Source organism: Aethalodelphis obliquidens, unplaced genomic scaffold, assembly GCF_003676395.1.
Source record: "Aethalodelphis obliquidens isolate GAN/ISIS:26980383/991018 unplaced genomic scaffold, ASM367639v1 scaffold33, whole genome shotgun sequence".
Taxonomy (NCBI): Eukaryota; Metazoa; Chordata; class Mammalia; order Artiodactyla; family Delphinidae; genus Aethalodelphis; species Aethalodelphis obliquidens.
This window is the reverse complement of record NW_020837977.1, coordinates 16005383-16024874: the sequence shown is the minus strand read 5'-3', so window position 1 is coordinate 16024874 and position 19492 is coordinate 16005383. Positions and strand designations below refer to the sequence as shown.

The window sequence follows — 19492 nt, the reverse complement described above, 5'->3', positions numbered from 1 at the left end:
ATTCCTCTTTCCTAGACTCATAGAAAAGTATGTTTTCATTTTGTCCAGGTGAAATTTCTTGTTACCATGAGATCAAAGGCCTTTCATGTGTCCTGTATCTTAACTGGAAATGGAAGTCATACATGCATTTTTTTAACATCTTTATTGGAGTATAATTGCTTTACAGTGGTGTGTTAGTTTCCGCTTTATGACAAAGTGAATCAGCTATACATATACATATATCCCCATAGATCCTCCCTCTTGCGTCTCCCTCCCACCCTCCGTAGCCCACCCCGAGCTGATCTCCCTGTGCTATGCGGCTGCTTCCCACTAGCTATCTATTTTACGTTTGGTAGTGTGTATATGTCCATGCTACTCTCTCACTTCATCCCAGCTTACCCATCCCCCTCCCCGTGTCCTCAAGTCCATTCTCTATGTCTGTTTCTTTATTCCTGTCCTGCCTCTACGTTCTTCAGAACCTTTTTTTTCTTTTTTTCAGATTCCATATATATGTATTAGCATATGGTGTTTGTTTTTCTCTTTCTGACTTACTTCACTCTGTATGACAGACTCTAGGTCCATCCACGTCACTACAAATAACTCGATTTCGTTTCCTTTTATGGCTGTAAATGCCTGAAAGTATGAAGTCCATCAGTGAGTTCCCTTGCCCTGTGGCCCTGCGTTGACCCATGGAAAGCAGTGGCAGAAGATCAGTACCCAATTGAATGTATTGAGTGACATTCTTCTAATTTTTCCTTTTCTGGAGACTAAAATTTGTGATATCTGTGTTATTCTAATGGGCCACTGCTGGTTACAGATAACTGCCAACAAAACAGGATATCTGAAAGGGAATAAAAAATAAAATCAAGCATTGTTCTCTAGGACTTGCCCTGAGACAAACTCCTTTTCAGTTATGAAATTGCCTAATCAAATGTAGGTCAGAGAACAGGAAGAGTTAAAGATATGGGCATAAAGTGCATTCATAGCTGTCATGGTCTCTTTGGGGCGCTTCCCAGACTGGGTGGCTTGCCCAGCAGACATTTACTTCTCACAGTTCTGGCAACTGGGAAGTCCAAGATCAAGGTGCAAGCAGATTCCGTGTATCATGAAGGCTGGCTTCCTCGTTCATAGACAACAATCTTGTTTCTGAGTCCTTTCTTGGCAGAAGGGGCAAGGAAGCTCTCTGGGGTCTCTTTTATAAGGGCACTAATCCCATTCCTGAGGGCTCCATCCTCACGACCTAATCACCTGCCAATGCCATCGCATTGGGGTTTAGGATTTTAACATTTTAATTTGGGGGGAACACATTCAGTCCATTGCAATAATGGTCCTACTACTAATGGTTTAAAGGTGATGGATTATTTGCCATGTTTCAGGTTCCAAGTCAGTGGTGTTAAACGTATTGCCATTTAATTCAGAACAAGTATACCTTTAACCACCAAGATATAAATACTACCTGGTTTAACCACTTTATTTGATGATTAATCAATTTATTTTTTATGTTTTAGATTGTCCTATCAGTTCCTTTTGATCAGCCCATAATATTTTAATCTAACACCTACTTTATTGTGGACATTGATTTGAGAGTAGAACATGATGGACATAAAAGAATGCAAAGACTGTTTGTGAAACATACAATTTAGTTAGAAAAGTAAGGCTTACATAAAAGAGCCAAACAGCCAAAAAATGCTACAAACGATCACATACTAAATGCCCTATTTTATGGAGCAAGCCGTATTTCTTACCATGCCATTTAGTATTGCCATTAAGATAGCAGAACTGCCTTAAATGTAACGGAGCCATTAGTGTGATGTTTACTCATAGCGTCCCACTTTACCTGCCAGTCCTTCCTATTGACGTTCATTTCTCAAAGCCCTAAAGGTAGCCTATAGCAGACACTGAAGACGAAAAGTTCGGTCCTCGGTGAAACTTCACCCTGACTTATTTTACAGCCGTGCCGGTAGCCTGGCTCACACCTCCCCTTGCTCACATGCTGGGGGGCAGTGCTGAAGGTTTGAGGGTTGCACCAGGGAGAAGGGGGCTGACAGCAACCTTCTGCAGGGCTGGCGACACTCGTCGTTCGGGAGGGGGCCTTTGCGGTCAGGCTCTTCTTGTCATAACCACAGTGGTGTACATTTAGCCCGTCCATTCTTAGGGCTTCACAGGTGAAGAGCACCTGACTCTGCGTTTCTATCCTGAAGCTGTTTTCCTGTGACATGAAAAGTAAAGAGGTGCCCATTAGACACCCGCTACCCCATGGATGAACCCGGAGGGTATGGCGCTGACCGGAGTGAGCCGGTCACAGAAGGACCACTACTGTACCATCCCGCTTACAGGAAGGACTTAGAATAGTCCAATTCCTAGGGGCAGACAGTAGAGTGGTGGTTGCTAGGGACTGGGGGACAGGGGAATGGGAAGTTAGTACTTAACCGGTACAGAATTTCCATTTTTCGAGATGAAGGGTTCTGGAGACGGATGGTGGTGACGGTCACACAACAGTGTGAATGTACCTAATGCCACTGAACTATATCCTTAAAAATGGTTACAATGGTAAATTTTATGTTATATGTATTTTCCCAGATTAAAGAAGTGTAATACTATAAAACAGGATGCCTCAGTAAAGCCTGCTTAAGTGTTCACAAAAAAGCGCCCATAGATTGTATTACATTTTATTGATATTATGCTGAATTTTTGTAGGAGAGCAGAAGATACCAGTGTTGATGTTGGCAGTGTTCTCCACTTGCTTGTTAATGAGATGAATAGCTTTGTTTTTAGAGAAAGCTACAAGTAGAGAATCTTCGGCCTGAAATCATTGCCACGTGCTCTGGAAAGCGCTTGAAGGGGACTCCAGTTCCATGTCTCACCTAGACGGGAGAGCCCCCAACCTCAGGGCTGTGAAACAGGTTTGTTCTCTTGAGGACCAAAAAATAATGTGGGAAAGCTGTGCCCATGTGCTCAGTGAGCATAAGGAGTGTGTGTCTTTCAAACAGCTTAAGTGATACTTGGAGCCCCTGTAGTCCAACATTGACTATACTATAGAGGCTAATTTTTTAAGAAAAAAAAAAAGAGAAGACTTTAATCTCATCAATGCTCTCTCTTATTTGGTATTTAGAGATGCCCAGGAGGATGGAAAATTGCCAGTTTATAATCATAGCAGAGAAACAGAAATTTGTTGACAAAATTTCTTGGCATGATATTCTAGGGTTATTTAAATAATATCACGTAATTTCTATTTTTGTTTTTCAAGGAACATAGTGATTTATTTAATAGATAGTCATTTAAAAAATGTAATTGATAGAAGTAGAATTATCATATGACCCAGTAATCCCACTGCTGGGTATATACTCAAAAGAATCTAAAGCAGGGTCTTGAAGAAATATTTGTACACCCACGTTCATAGCAGCATTATTCACAAAAGCTAAAATATGGAGGCAACTCAAGTGTCCATCAAAGGATGAATGACTAATCAAAACGTGGTCGATACACATGATGCAATAACATTTAGCCTTAAAAAGGAAAGAAATTCTGACCTGTGCTACAACGTGGATGAACCTTGAAGCCTTCATGCTAAGTGAAATAAACCAATCACAAAAAGACATACCATATGATTCCACTAATATGAACTACTGAGGCAGAAATTAGAATGGTGGTTGCCAGGGGCTGGGGGAGGGGGAATGGGGAGTTATTGTTTAATGGGTCTAGAGTTTCAGTTCTGCAAGATAAAAAGTGTTCTGGAAATGGATGGTGGTGATAGTTGTATAGCACTCTGATGTCTTTAATACCACTGAACTGTACACTTACAAATGGTAAATTTTGGTAAATGGTAAATTTTGTGTTCTATGTATTTAGCGCAATAGAAAAATTGAAAAAAAAATGAAAGATCAGCCTCCAGATGAGATAAATGCTTTCTGCCTTAGGTTGTCGTGAGTTCCTTATTCTGATGTTTTTTTCTTGAAAGAAATATTTTTCATAATGTAGGTTAGTAAGGGATTTTGCACATCAAAATTTGAGTAACTACAAAATACATGTTTTCTACAATGGTGTCTGCTGGGTAAAGAAGAATAGTAACTTTGTTTTGTTAGTTTTTTGAGCAACCTCCATACTGTTTTCCATAGCGGCTGCACCAGTTGACATTCCCACCAGCAGTGCACAAGGGTTCCCTTTTTTCCACATCCTCGCCAGCATTTGTTATTTATGGTCTGTTTGATGACAGCCACTCTGACAGGTGTGAGGTGACATCTCACTGTGGTTTTGCTTTGTCTTTGCCTGTTGATTAGTGATGTTGAGCGCCTTTTCATGTACCTGTTGGCCATCTGTATGTCTTCTTTGGAAAAATGTTTATTCAGTTCTTCTACCCGCTTTTTAATTGGGTTGTCTGTTATTTTGATATTGAGTTGTATGAGCTACTTATGTATTTTGGATATTAACCCCTTATCAGATTATCATTTGCAAATATTATCTCCCATTCAGGAAGTTGTCTTTTTTGTTTCTTCGGTGGTTTCCTTTGCTGTGCAAAAGCTTTTAAATTTGATTAGGTCTCATTTGTTTATTTTTGCTTTTGTTTCCTTTGCCCAAGGAGACAGATCAAAAAATATTGCTACAACTCATGTCAGTGAGTGTTCTGCTTAGACTTTCTTCCAGGAGTTTTATGGTTTCCGGTCTTGCATTTAGGTCTTTAATCCAATTTGAGTTTGTTTTTGTAAATGGTATGAGAAGTACAGTGACTTTGGAAGAACCGTGCTGACCAAAAAGAAAATCTCTCTTAATATATTTTGGATTTGGGAAATCTCTGGTGTTGTACAAGTTTGAAAATTTTTAAGGAAGGAAGCTCCTCTGTTCTTTCTTCCCAGAGTAGCATATTAGTCCCACAGAATATGGCAAGATCACTCTTGTTTACATTCAGGTTCCTGCATCTAAATAACAGTCCCACGCAGCTGCTGCTGGTATTTAGTCTGGAACCACTATAAACTCTGTTTGCTTTGTTATTTTACTAATCTCTTCTAAATGAGATATTATTTCCAGCTACTGACTCAGAATCATTAAAACCCTGGAAAATGACAATATTCGTAATTGGGTTGTAACCAGTTAATACCATGCTAGGTTTAAAAACATGTATTTGGGCTTCCCTGGTGGCACAGTGGTTGAGAGTCCGTCTGCCGATGCAGGGGACGTGGGTTCGTGCCCCGGTCCGGGAAGATCCCACATGCCGCGGAGCGGCTGGGCCCGTGAGCCATGGCCGCTGAGCCTGTGCATCGGGAGCCTGTACTCCGCAACGGGAGAGGCCACAGCAGTGAGAGGCCCGCGTACCGCAAAAAACAACAACAACAAAAAAACATGTATTTGGGGCTTCCCTGGTGGTGCAGTGCTTAAGAGTCCGCCTGCCAATGCAGGGGACACGGGTTCGAGCCCTGGCCCAGGAAGATCCCACATGCCACGGAGCAACTAAGCCCGTGCTCCACAACTACTGAGCCTGCACTCTAGAGCCCTCAAGCCACAACTGTTGAGCCTGCGTGCCACAACTACTGAAGCCCGCTCGCCTAGAGCCTGTGCTCCGCAACAAAGAGAAGCCACTGCAATGAAAAGCCTGTGCACCGCAACAAAGAGTAGACCCCGCTCGCTGCAACTAGGGAAAGCCCATGCACAGCAACGAAGACCCAACACAGCCAAAAATAGATAAAATAAAATTAAAAACCCAGTATGTACAATATAATCCAAAATTTTAAAAAAAAACATGTATAATAAGCTGTGTGTCAGAGTCCCATTTTGAAGAGTGTTAAAAATGAATATTTGAGGTGTGCAACACTCTTTTTAAAAAATGTATTATTTAGAACCAGGTGAATTTATTCTTGAAAATAAAAAAGTCATGACACCAACGTAAGCGTTTTACAGGTTTTTCCATTATGACATTCTTCAGAAATTTCTGTCTTGGATAATGTGGGTTTGCTAAGTGTTACTGTGTCTGAAGAATCAATGAACAAAAGTGATGGGATACATCTGAGTGAATTTAATGAAACCTCAGTATACTTCTTTTTGTAAAAAAAAAAGCCTAGAGAAATAGAGGATCTGTTTCAACTCAGTCCAAATAAATGAATTATTGGAGCACATGAAAGCCTTCTTTTCAAGGTAAATTCACAGCATGTGAAGAGCATGACAGTGAGGTGATTATGGTCTTTTTAGTTTGAACCTCAAGAAGATGTCTCTAGTTGTATAATCCTGCCTTTTTGGAAGTAAAAGGTAAATTTCTAGACTGTTTCAGAATCAGTGATTCATAATCAAGTGACTCCCCTGTGCCTGGTGTTTTTACACATTTTTGCTGAAACATCTTACTCCAAAGTAGGTATTATTTCCATTTGTTGACGAAAAGTGGGCAGAAAGAGGTTGCTTAGCGATCAGCCCCCATTTAGTGAAGTGAGCGCCATGTACTGACACCTTTGCTAACTCCTCTGTGATACTCCGGCATTTAATCTTTGCAGTGACCCTTTGAGGTAAGGGCCACAGTTATCTCCATTTTCAGACCAGGAAATCTGGGCTTTGAGAGGTTTACTTACTCAGGGTCACATGATAAGTGAAGGTGTGAAAGCAGGATTGAACCCAGCCAATTTGAAGAATACTCAAGAGAATCCGTCAGGTAATCACTTTGGTTCCAGTGATGTATCCCGACTAAGGCTGCCTGGATTCCTTAGAGAGGAGCCCATCTCCATCTTCTGTAGCCTCAAGATGATGGAACACTTGCCCTGACTTATTCTATACCAGCGGAATAACCCACATTGATATGCTGCCAATGGGTATAAGATCGGACAGGACATGCAGAACTGGATTACCTTAGAATCCCTGACTCATTCAGAAATATCTATGAAGTGTCACATCCTGGGAGCCTAGGGTTTAAGTCTTAGGGATTGAGGTAACCAGGCAGAGTTTATGGTTTATCAGGGAGATACAGCCATGACTCATCTTTCTACCTGGGGTGAATGTTTGCATGGAGGTGGGTGAGGCACCCTGGGCATGGGGAGGACAAAGTGGTAAATGCTTCTCGAGGGAGGGGTGGTCTGAGCTGCTAAGGCTGAGTGGGGGTGATGGAGAGCCACTGAGGGAGCGGGCAGGGGTGGGAGGATGGAACGGCATGGTCATAATCCGATATTAAAAGATCATTTTTGCTGCCACGTGGAAGGCTGACAGTCTGGGCTTTGGGAGACGGGTTGTGAGGTGCTGGTACCGATCCAGGTGCCTCATTATGACGAAGTATGAGGACGAGAGCGTGGCTACATTTTCAGTTCAGCAAACTTGCTGCTGCCGGGTCTCCCTAACTTAGGAGGTGCTCTGTTCAAATTTGAGGTTGTTCAAGGCTGGAATGCTTTTATCATGAACCACATTTGCCTCTGTAACTCCTGCCACTCAGAATGATGTCTCTTCTCCTGTAGGACGGTCTGCCTTCCACCCTCCACCTCCCGCCAGGCATTTCCTCAGTTAATTGAAATATTTCTAGGTCCCCTCCCTAACTGTCTGAGCCTCAGCTGTCCAGGTCTGGGAGTACTCAACACTCTTACCAGCCTGGATTGTGTCATAGGTACTGGGTAGTTCCAGGCTCAGGCATCATCTTCGACGTGTGGCGGGGTTCTGGGGTGGGTGGCAACACTACAGGAGATTCAGGCACCTAAGCTGGCCTTCGGAAGGGGGTTTGTGAGGAGTACGTCCGGAGCACGATAGAACATTACCCACACGCCTACACCAGCTGACCAGTGTAGAGCAGAGTAGTACTTGTGTATATCTGCACTGAATTCAGTACTTCTCTTAGTTCAGCCTGTAACTTCACTAGAATTTATGCTGTAGCTAAGAGCTGGAAAATAAACTGGTAGGTCTTTTCCAGACTGATTGGTTCATAACTTCCGTGGCGCGCACTACTTACATTTTTTGGATGATGAACTTTGTAAGGCCAAGGGCTCTTTCCTACTCAATCCTGGTGCCTTTTCCCATCTAGCTTAGTGACTAATACACGGTAGCCCTTCAGGAAATAGTTGTTGAATGAATGCAATTTGGGTTCTTTTGACCTATATTTGACATCAGGATTAGGAAATTGTTCCATCGTCACACGTTTGGAGTCATGATTCTTTTATATAACATTTTAGTCATTTTAAACCGCGGATTAGCTGTAACAGTGATAAGCCTGTTTTATATCTTTATTTACATCATAGCTAAACATGTCCAGTGGACTAGGAGGTAGTCTTGTGGATGTTTAAGAAGTATTTCCCAATTAATGTATCAAAGAGGTTTTTTGTTTTTTTTTGTTTTTTGCAGTACGTGGGCCTCTCACTGTTGTGGCCTCTCCCGTTGCGGAGCACAGGCTCCGGACGCGCAGGCTCAGCGGCCATGGCTCACGGGCGCAGCCGCTCTGCGGCATGCGGGATCCTCTCGGACCGGGGCACGAACCCGCGTCCCCCGCATCGGCAGGCGGACTCTCAACCACTGCGCCGCCAGGGAGGCCCTCATTAAGGTTTTATTTTGCATTTCCCTGCTGACTAATTATGTTGATGAGCCCTCGTGCTTACTTGGCATTTGTTTGTTTTCTTTGTTGAAAGTGTTCATTCAGGTTGTCTTTTTTTTTTTGTTTTCTTTTCATGATGCTGTTTTGGGGCACTGAGTTTTAATACCATTAATGAGTTAATACGAAAAATTATAAGGGAGGTATTTTGTTGCTGACCTATTTTCAGGAAAGGAATCTTTTTAATGGGTATTTTGTGTCCTGCACCATTTTTCTTTCTTCTTTTGGGCGTGTAGAGGGAAATCTCTTGTCATCTGTTGGCCTATTTTAATTTTTCTTGCCTGCTTCGCTACATGTACTTTTTACTGAATCCATCAACTCATCATCTCTGGGAAAACCACATGTGAAGGTACTACCTGCCTCTCTAAATGTACTGTCACACGTGTGCTTCCATCGTGTGTAAGCCTCGACTCCCGTGCCACTGTGAAGGTCCCTTAATTGACCCCAGTCGGCAGCCTGTAGTAGGCAAGGACATCCTTCCGTGCTTTTTGGTTCCCTTGCACCTACCACTGTACACTGTAAATTATTGGGGAGTCAACAAGTGACTGTTGGTGATGATAAGCTGCTGATCTGGGTAAATTAAGGGCTATTGAATGATTCCAGAGTTTTAGAGAATAAGGGTCTGTCTAAACTGATGGATCTAATAGTAAATTCTCTTGAAATCCTTACTTTCGAAACTGCTAATGTAAGCTGTAGAATACCTACATATCTACAAAAATCCACTTGAAAAAATATATTGTAGCAAAGCTACGATGATGATTTGGCTCTGAGTAAGATGGGGTACATCTATTTGTAGAGTAGATGTTTCTAGGTTAGAGATCCTAAGAGAATCCCAAATTTGGTTTCAGATTTCTCATGGGCCTTAATGGTTTAATCTAGCTGTATCCATAGAGCCAAGGGCAGAGTATGTTCTAGAACATTTTGAGCCGCGTCTTGTATTAACATAAAGTTGAGTTGGCTCATCAAGGGGGGTCCATGCTGTGTAGGATAATGGATGTGTCGGAAGATAGATGAAATTATGAGCCCTTAAGAAGTTATATATGGAGACTATGATCTAATAGAGCACTGGATTGGCACCTAGCAGATCTGAGATCTAGGACCAGCTTCGCTGTGTGATCTTGGAGAGGTCACTTGACCACTCTGGGGTTTCATTTCATTTCAGCTCTGAAATGAGTCAACTGAAAGAATATGTGCTATGAATTATTTCTATTAGGATGGCTTTGAGGTCACATGACAACTTTGAAGATAATTCCAGCCCTGAAGTTCTTCATATGTGGTGTTACTCCCCATCGCGATCATAATTGTGTAACGTTCCTGTCTCTGAATTGTTAGGGTAAAAATTCAGCACTTTGTTACTTTGTCTCTTCCAAAGTATGAGATGGAAAAGGCAAAAATAATGATAAAGATGAAAAGGAATTTTTCATACAATTTTAGGACAAAACAAAAAATGCTGTTTTCAAGGTAGTAAGATACAAACCTTTCACAACCAATTTAAATGGGGCCCAGAGATATTTTGGATTAAAATTTCTCTAACGTCCTTATAAATGTCTATGATATTATTCATTTGAATTCCTGGAATCCCACGTATTTCATCAGGCAAATAAAATACAATCTTAAATTGCAGGCAGTAAACAATCAAAAAGAGCCGTAGAACTTGGAGTTTATATTTCATTTTAATTTAGCACCAGTTCTGGCTTCACGTTCTTGCTGAACATTAGGTAATAAGAGAAAGTAGATTATTTTGAAAGTTTTAAACGTGAGAGTGGGAATTATCAGTCTTAGTGGTTATTTAAGTAGACATTTTCAGGCTCGCTTTTTATTTTTTTGAAGCTATTCAAAATCTAGGTCGAGATTTGCCTCCTGACTCCTACACCCCTGGCACACTGTTCATTACACATCTCTCCAGAAAGGAGCTACTGGTGGTTGGGAAGCTGGCGTCGACCTTAATGAAGTGGTTCTCAGGCGCCATCTGTTGAAGTCCCAAGTGCCTCCTTAAGAATTTTACTGTTGGTTACTCCTACACGCATGCAAAACATGAGTAACTCTCAACAAAACACACAACTTTTACAGTCAGAGCAACTCCCATCCCTGTCTGCTGGCTCCCACTGTCAAGTAAAAAAAGATGTCGTTATCCGGGCTCGTGGCATCCAACGAAAGCAGATGCTAGAGGAGAAGACGTTAAGACGTTAAGTTTTCCAACATATTTTCTTGAGTTGCTAGATGTCCAGATAACAGTCACTTTCATGACTTCATATCTAAGTATCTCCAAATAGAGTGAGAACACCTACGTGTCACTCAGACCTGGGGACACGACTTTCCTCAAAAAACCTCAGTTTCTTGCCCCCTTTGTAAAGTGGAGTCACATTGTTTCTGGACCTGAGTTATGTGTCCGGTCAGTGTTAATTATTTCCTTCCTAAAAATGAAATACTCAAAAAGTGGGGCAGTGTCACCTCCCAGGGCTGTCCTTGCTTCAGGAGGAAGAAAGTCGGGACAACAAGGCGCGTATTTGTGAGCTTGGGTAGGAACTGCATTTGGAGGACATGATAAGAGAAAATGCTAACTTGTAATATTTTATTCCCTTGCAAACATGAACAAAGTTTCTGCAATACAAACAATATATTCTTTGTCACCGCAGTTGTGCAGTTGCTTGTGAGGGGGCTGCATCATTTCCTGTGCGGTTTTGTGAATTGGAAGGATGCCCTGCTGCACTGGGGATGTCGAGCTTGGAGCGAGGCGGAGCCTTGCGGGGGTCTCCGGGCTAGTGGCAGCCCACAGGCTCGTTTGGTCGTTTTCCATTAAATGCACAAACATAGCCTACCTTATAGTTGATTTTTGTCTTCTTTCTGAATCGATTTAAAGTTTACTAGAGGAGCTATATTGGAAAGAGGCTTTGGACCCAGTTTTTTCCCAGGTATGTTAGGAAATACCCTGTCCCTGTTACTCAGTGAAAATTGGTTTCTTGTTAATGATACTTGAAAAATTCATCACTTCTCTTCTCCGGAATAATAATAATCTGTGCTCTTTTATTTTAGCCATCTCCAACTGGACATCCAGGGCACCTCTCCTGTCCTTTCTGAGTCTTCACTTGGAAGTTAACAAGACTCTACGGCCTGAAAGGGAAATCAAAGGTAATTACATGTTAAAAAGTGTATTATTACATTCCTGTATACATCTGATGATCATAAAGTAACGACAGCCCCTTATTTGTTGAGCGGAATTCGGGTGTCCCCCTCCCTCATTTTTCCACCTTTTCTCTCCTGTTTACCCCCTCCCTCCCTGCCTCCTTTCCCTCCTCTCCTCCCTCCTCTCCTCCCTCCTTCCCCTTTTTTGCATGTATTCACTCAGCAAACGTTTGTGGAGTCTGCCTTGTGGGGTCACTGTTAGGAATGGGAGGGACCACCTCTGAAAAGGGCCGTCCCGCCAGCTCTGTGCCAACAGGCCTGGCTGAGGCTGGCCTGGCTTCCGCCTGTCCCCTTGCCGTCCCCAGAATGCTCCCCCTGGGCTGTGAAACACATGCACTTCTGCTGAAATGCATGGCCTGTTCTGCTCAATAACTGAGAGCCTGGGGAGGTCCGGCACCTGGTGGGCCATAGGAGCTAAGCGATCGATGAGCGTTGGGTGGACATAGGGCATCGTCCAGACCAAGACTCTTTATCCTGGGACAACTTACACGCTGCTCAGAAGCTCCAGGGACAGTGGAGCTGTACCAGCTTTGAGGCAGGCATATTTTCCTTACAGTGAGTTTTTCCAGGGAAACTTGGGAGGACAGTCCCAGCCAGATTTATGAGTTGGCTTGTGGATGGGGGGGGGTGCAGCTCTGGTCAACCCACCCCTTGCCCCCTTCCTACCTGCTGTTGGAGCTCTTCTCATAGGTGGGACACAGCCAGACTCCCTGGGGCTGGTGGCTTTGGTGACAGGAGGCTCTGGGTCCGCGTCTGGACTCGGCCGTGTGTAATGTACGTGATGTTGGAAAGCTGTTCACAGTCCGTGCCTCGGTTTCTCCACCTGCCACATCAGGATGATAGCAGTGCCCACATCGTGGGATCGTTGCGAGCATTGAAGGATGAGTTGCTGTGTAGAGTGGCACGTGGGAAACATTTAATACGTGTTAGTAGCTTTTGTTCTATCGTCTTCTGCAGAACAGAGGTGATAATATCTATTTCTCGTGGTTACTGTAAGTGTTAAATGAGGTGGCGCGTGCAAAACAGGCGGTGCTGGGCACACAGCACTCTCCGCCTGTGGCAGTCCTCAGTGATAAGGTAAAATAACAACAACATTGTCAGCAGATGTGATCAGAACAGGGCAGACGTTGTGACCCCAAGTGTGGCGAACATCTAAGGGTAGAGGGGCCCAGACAGCTGTCCGTTCAGCTTGTTAACCAGGCAGTGCATGTATATCAAGTTATGTTATGAACTAAAATCTCATCCTTAGTTTATCAGACCATTGTCTACACTTTGGTCACAAAAGTTAATTCATAAATGTTTTGGTTGTGATTGGCCATTGGAGTGAGTAGTTAGGAGTTACATACTCCCATAATCCTTTTATTCTTAGCAATATTCTTATCTTTTGAATATAAAGGGCAGTGTTTTGGGGGTTTATATGAAATTTTAAAAGTAACTTCAGAATGAAGATGATAGATGTTGAATAGCATTAGAATCCATTAGCACCTGTCTGTGATCATGATACATACGTGTAGTTGTTCCGGTTTCTCTCTTTAGATGGTGATGATGCCTTTCTTCCATCACTCTTAAATGTGAAGAATCCTCGTGTTTTATCACCCATGCTGTATGGTTGTTCCAAAACTAAAAAGGGAAGCCAATGGAAATCTAATAACAGTTGATTCTACAATAGCTAAATTAAATGATGCTTGTAGGAAACACTTTGACATTCTTTTCCCGGTACTTTGAACCCCAAAAACATTTGAGCCATGGTGTATCAGAGAATTTCTTACCATTTGTTTTACACATTTCCTTTCTGTACACTTGAAACAAGGGATATTACTTGGCTTAAGAATATCTTTTAAAGAAAAGAGAACATTATGTTCTCTTTTCTGACGCTGAGTCACCTCAGAAAGCAAAGGTTTTTGAGCCCTTCTGGAGGTGGAGACCTGCCTTGTTATCTTCGCACCTGTGCCTGACATCGGGTTGCTCAGTGAAGCTGGGAGTGGCAAGGGGATGGATGGGAGCACAGGAACTCCTTTGTTAGAATGCTGAGAACAGGATGACTTTTCAAATTTGCCTCAAGTGTTACCGTAACACAGTTTAAACCGTAAATAAAGACATTTCCGTGGGGCGGTGATATTTCGTGTGTTTTTGAATGCAATGAAACTAGCACGTGTTCTGTCCTGAGCTTAGGATGCTGGTGGGCTGGAGTCTGTCTCTTCTTTCTTCCTGCCCTCCCTCCCCATCTGCCCTCTCCCCTACCCCCGCCTCCTGCCTGCTTAGGAGAAAGACCTTGACTGAGGCCCCATCAGTCCCTGCTCTCTCAGTGGCTCCCGAGCAGTCCTGGACTTCTTCCGGGGTCCTGATGAGAAGTCCAGCTACCATCAGTAAGGAGGCTGGAGCAGTAATGCCACCCCTGCCCTTTCTGCTGCTGACTTGTATTCTGATCGATGACGCTCTCCATATGTAACACACCCAAGGGAGGGCCAATCTGCCTCTCCGTTCCGATCCGTGGTGAGGCATCTCTGATATTGACTCAGACCCACCTCTTTGAGGGTTTTGTCGATGTTCTTTGCTCTATCTTTTCTCAGCTAACTTGGGAGGAAAACATTCTGCTCTATTAGCATCGCTGCTTTGTGGCAGTGAACAGTCTAACCATTGTGTTTCGCAGTAGAGACCCAGGTTCAGGCAGAAGTTTTATGTTCTCTTTGAAATCAAGACTTAGTCTTTTATCTGCAGCGCTCATTCCTACGATAGAAATCGCACACTGTGACTCCTGATCTTACTTAGTGCTCTTCCCAACAGGACACATTAACCTCTTTGATTAGGTTGGTTGGGTTTTGTTGTTTTCGAAATCTGCACAACTTAAAAAATTCGACTTGGTTACATGGTTGCACATAGGTTATGATTTGTCCTGAGAAAACAAGTAAAAACAATACAGCTACTTCTCAAAATTTGTAGCAGCGCTTAATGAAAGTTTCTGCAAATCTTGGAGTAGTTGAGTTGCTGCTCTGAGTGGCATAGATGAGTGGGTCCCTCCCCTGCAGACGCACAACCCCCAGAGGTGACATTTGGTCTGAACTCTCATTGAGTTTGCCTCCTTATTTGCTTTTGGCATTGATCTGACCTGAGTACCATCAAAGAGCAAACCATTCAAGCAGGAGTATATTTCATTATGTAGTTATATACGGTTCTTCAAACCCTAAGACTTTGAATTTTTTTTCTCCAAGTACTGAGTGTCCTGTCTTTTTGAATTTCTGTAATATAAGTTTAGGTTTTCCTTGACTGGATTTCCCTGATTAATATCCAACCATACTTTTATTTATTTATTTTTACCTTGTTTTACTGTTGAGTTAAAGGAGAAAAACATCTGATGGTAGGTTTTGCTTTCTGAGGGTTTTTTGAGATCATTAAGCTAATTTTAATTGATAGACCTCTCATGTATTCACGGCATAAAGGTACAAGTATGTTAAAAATTTTTTCTCCACCTTGGTCTCTGATCCTAGGCTCTGATTAACCTTCTGCAAAGCCTGTTATCTACAGTAAATGTTTCTAATTGGTACATATGATACTTTGCAAAGAAACACAATACTTAGCACTTTTTCAGGTTTTTGTACACAAAAGTGTAATTTGGCTTTCCTTCTCTGAAGGAAAATTTGTTTATTTTATTGACCGAAAATGTTTCCAATTTAAGATGCACACTTCATTCATAAAGATGATGTTCCATTTTAAGGAGGAGTGCAGTTTATAGTCTTTTAAATTTTTTTAGTAGCGTCTCTTTTCAATGAGTACTGTTCTTGGCTACGTGTTCTGACTTGTTTCCTAAGTTAATTAGAATTGGAAAGCAGACATTTCTTTTCTCTCTTTTTCACTGTCATTCAGGGCCACCAAGTGTCATTATCTTGATCTTCCTCCCCTGTGTCCACCCTGCAGTTTGCATTTTATCTCAAAGGATGCTTCTTTCTTTGGTCTCTGTCTGAGCAGATAGGCATCACCAAAACATGACACAGACAGGGACTGTCTGGGTTTGAGATGCAGGCTGTATGGGACCCAATGAATTCTAGATTGTTCTGACCTAGTAACTCACCCAATTTTTCTTTCTTAATCTTCAAAAGGTCCTTTTAGGAGGATGATTGTATTGAAAAAGCGTGTCACTCTTCTTTCTGTGATTACTGATGACACATAAATGTGTCATAGCCTTTTCTCACTTAAATGTTATTTTATTTTTTAATTTATTTATTTATTTTTTTGGTCATACTGCACAGCTTGCAGGATCTTAGTTACCCGACCAGGCATCGAACCCGGGCTCCCTGCAGTGGAAGCACGGAGTCCCAACCACTGGACTGCCAGGGAGGTCCCTTCTCACTTAAATTTTAAATCTCAGGTGTTGCTCACTCTGGATCAGGTGGCACAGCTGGCATCACTCCCTCCATCAACCCTAGGACATCACTGATGGCTGTGCTGTTTACTCAGAGCTGTGTTGTATTTTCCATATGAAATCCTGGAGTGTTTAAGATGTTGCAGGTTTAACTTTAACTCCTTATTTTACAGGGGAGAAAATTGAGACCATTTGACAGTTGCCCTCATTTAATGTATTTATAAGAATGCAGCAAAGATGTCTTTTTCTATTGTTATTAATATAGGTATTCTTCATGTAATTAAAATATTTACAGAAAGTAACTAATGCATTAAATCATACTGAAAGTGATCAGCCTTCAATATGCACCCTGGTAAGGGACAGCTGTGCTTCACCTGGGGGCTCTGGGAGCAGAGCTGACACCCAGGAGTTTCCTAAGCGGCCGTGTGGTTGCGTCTGCCCCTTGAATAGTTCACTTGGCAGACGTGCCCTGGGCATCCACAGTACCATGTGAGAAGGCAGGGCTCCTGCTCTTAAGAAGTGCACAGTTAATCTAATCTGCCAGGGTTGTTACCTGATCCCATATTTCTATAAATTTAACATTCGACAGAGCCACTAAGATTTTCTGATAAAAGTTCCCTGATGGAGCTGAAAAAAGCGTACCGGCCCTGCATTAGTGTTGACGAACTGGCATTTTCCCTGTGTCCTTCTGGGGTAATCCTGCAGGGTGTTGCCTGCAGGGCCTGGGATTAGGGTCCATTTGAAACTGAGCAGGACCCTGCAGGGCCTTCCCAGGGACAGAACCCCCCATGGCCCCGTCTCTTACTTGTAAAAAAGTTTTAGTCTCCTAGACTTTCCCTGAGTTCCAAAGAACAAATTTAATCTGAAAGTTTTAAAAATGCAGAAACAAAGGAAAGCAGTCAAGCAGGACAAGATAATGATAGTTTAGCCATAAAGCAAAGTCAGGGACCTTTAGTTCCTCCTCAAGGGCTTATAGATAATATCCTGAGCCATGTTCTTGAGTTGTTTTTCAGAGACTAAAACTCCCACCAGGTGGAAGAAGTAACTGCATGCTGACCACCAACACCCAGACCCCAGACCAGTTGGAACCAGAAGGTCGCGTTTCCCAAAACACCTCCCTGTTACCTCACCACCAACCATTCAGAGAATTGAGCATGAGCCGGTCACACACCCTGTGACTGTCTCCCTCACCCTGTCTTTCAGAACTCTCCCCTGAAAGCTATCAGGGCTTTTAGGGCTTTTCAGCACTAGCTGCCCCTTCTCCTTGCTTGGCCCTACAATAAATGCTGTACTTTCCTTCATCGCACCCTGGTGTCAGTAGACTGGCTTTGCTGCTCCTTGGGCAAGTGGACCCACATCCAGTTTGGTGACACAGTTCACCTGGCTGTGTTAACAGTTAACGATGCCAGGACCCCTCCTCGCTGGCCTGGCTTCAGGAAGGGAAGACGAGCCCTGGGAATGGTGGGAGGATGACTCCTTGTGAGAGCCGCCTGCGAGTGGGGCGGGTTAAAAGTGCAGAGGCTTTCGTCATTCTGAATTTGAGCGAATGTGATGTGTTCAACACCTGCTTTGCTGGTTGGCAGCGCCAAGCGTGCCCGGGGAACCTCGGGCAGTGTCCCCACGAGCACAGAAGCCTTTGTCACCAGCTCCTTGTTCCCTTTCGAACTTCCCGCCATCCCTGGAGAAAGCCTTGTCAATGTGGGCTCACGTTGGGTTTGCTTGGTCTTGCATTTTACTACCTGGAACTCTTTCTGCACAGTTTTTAAAATAATAATTAAGTTATTTCTATGTCATGGACTCTGCGCAGCCAGGCCTGTCTGCTGGGCCGAGGGAAGCACACCAGGGATTTCAGAACTGGGTCCTGCTCTGCCCTCTAACCGTGGTCCAAGCGGCCTGGAGAGAAGTCTGTCTCCTTCTCTGAAGGTCGCCTCTTCTTTGACTTGCCTCAGCTCTCCTTGGGTTGTCCCTTTCCTTTTTTTTTTTTTTTCCTGCAAAACATTTACCTTTCCTTACTCTTGATTGGGACACAAATTATTGTCCCCAGAGCAAATTCATCTGTGTCCTGTGACAATTTATTGACTGTCTAGCAAGCAGAAGCAGTTTGCTTTTCTCTGAGCATTTCATTTTACCAACATCCAAAATGATACACTCAAAGAGAAACTGATGTACACACACTCAGAGGCCCAGACCAGGTGCTCCCGGGCCCTAGGTGCTCTAGTGTCTCCCTCAGATCAGGACCAGCGTTTCGTAAACTCAGTTTTAATGAGGCTTTAAATGTCCACTTACGATTTTTCCTTTCTCTACCGTCCTTATTTCAGCAACTTTGTTGGCATAGGATTTATTGCTAAAATACATTTTAGTGACAAATGCACATGTTTCTGGTTTTGTTTTTTTAAAGAGAGGTTTAGACATGGGAATATCTCCATTGCTAGGGCACCACACAATAACTTAACCATGTGAATAAACATTAAGTGGAAATGCTAGGACCACCCTAGCACCCTTTAATTCTAAACCATGGTGCTGTTTCCCACTCTTCTCTTATTCTACCCTTTCACTCAAACTTAAGACGTCCTGTCCTGATTATGTATTTTGGTGTTCCCCATCACTTAACTGGTGGTAACATTTCAACCAACAGCCACAGAACGCATGAAAGTGTTCTTTCATGATGCACTGTCTCCCCGCCCCCCATAGTGACGTGACATTGTTCTGTCACTTCTGCCTGTTTGGGGGGGAGGCCACAGTCAGAGGAAGCCCCAGTAGGTGAGCCGTGAGCTGGGGAGTATTGCTGCCAAGTAGGGAAATTCACTCGTCAGGGTGGTCACCGACTGTCACAAACATGTGGCATTGGGGTTTTGATGGAGGAAGGACTTCAGGTTGACACCACTTCCTGGTGTGACCCGACCGGTAAGTGTGCACACGTCACCCCTCTCTCACTTTCAGCTACAGGACTCGACGAACCTGTAGGGACCTGACCACCAGCACTTAAAACAGTGCTGCTGTAAGTCAGGAAGCAGCACTAAGCATTGCACTTATTTCCTGGTACCCAGGTCTTTCTTGTATAGAATAAGCAGGGGTCTGGCTTCAGCCCTTGGCAGGATTTGGCCTCAGATAAGCAGTATAAACTCTCCAAGCCTTAGTTTCCTCATATTTATCTTGAAGAGAGATTGATTCGGATTTCTCTGCTTCCATAAGACATCATTTTTTATTTGACTGTTATAATAAAGCAGTAAGTTAGAACAGGTAATGCTATTAGACTGAAAATAATGTTATTCCTTCTTTTTAGATACCATATGCTATGTTTGATCCAGGATATTATACTAATTACATTTATGATGAAGACATTTGAAAATCACAGATGTTCGTTGATTTAAAAATAGAACATATGGGGCTTCCCTGGTGGCGCAGTGGTTGAGAGTCCGCCTGCCGATGCAGGGGAC

General features: G+C 43.2%; 1 protein-coding gene across 2 annotated transcripts in view; it reads left to right on the top strand.

Annotated features, from left to right (window-relative positions):
- Positions 1–11581: 11581 nt before the first annotated feature.
- The window catches only part of FAM110B (family with sequence similarity 110 member B), a 97070-nt gene continuing 89159 nt past the window's right edge, over positions 11582–19492 (top strand). Inside the window, exon 1 of one of the 2 annotated variants that reach the window (XM_027128052.1) lies at positions 11582–11644. The gene's annotated coding sequence lies outside the window, so the exon portion shown is untranslated. The remainder of the gene's footprint in view (positions 11645–19492) is intronic. The other variant, XM_027128054.1, reaches the window with a different exon arrangement.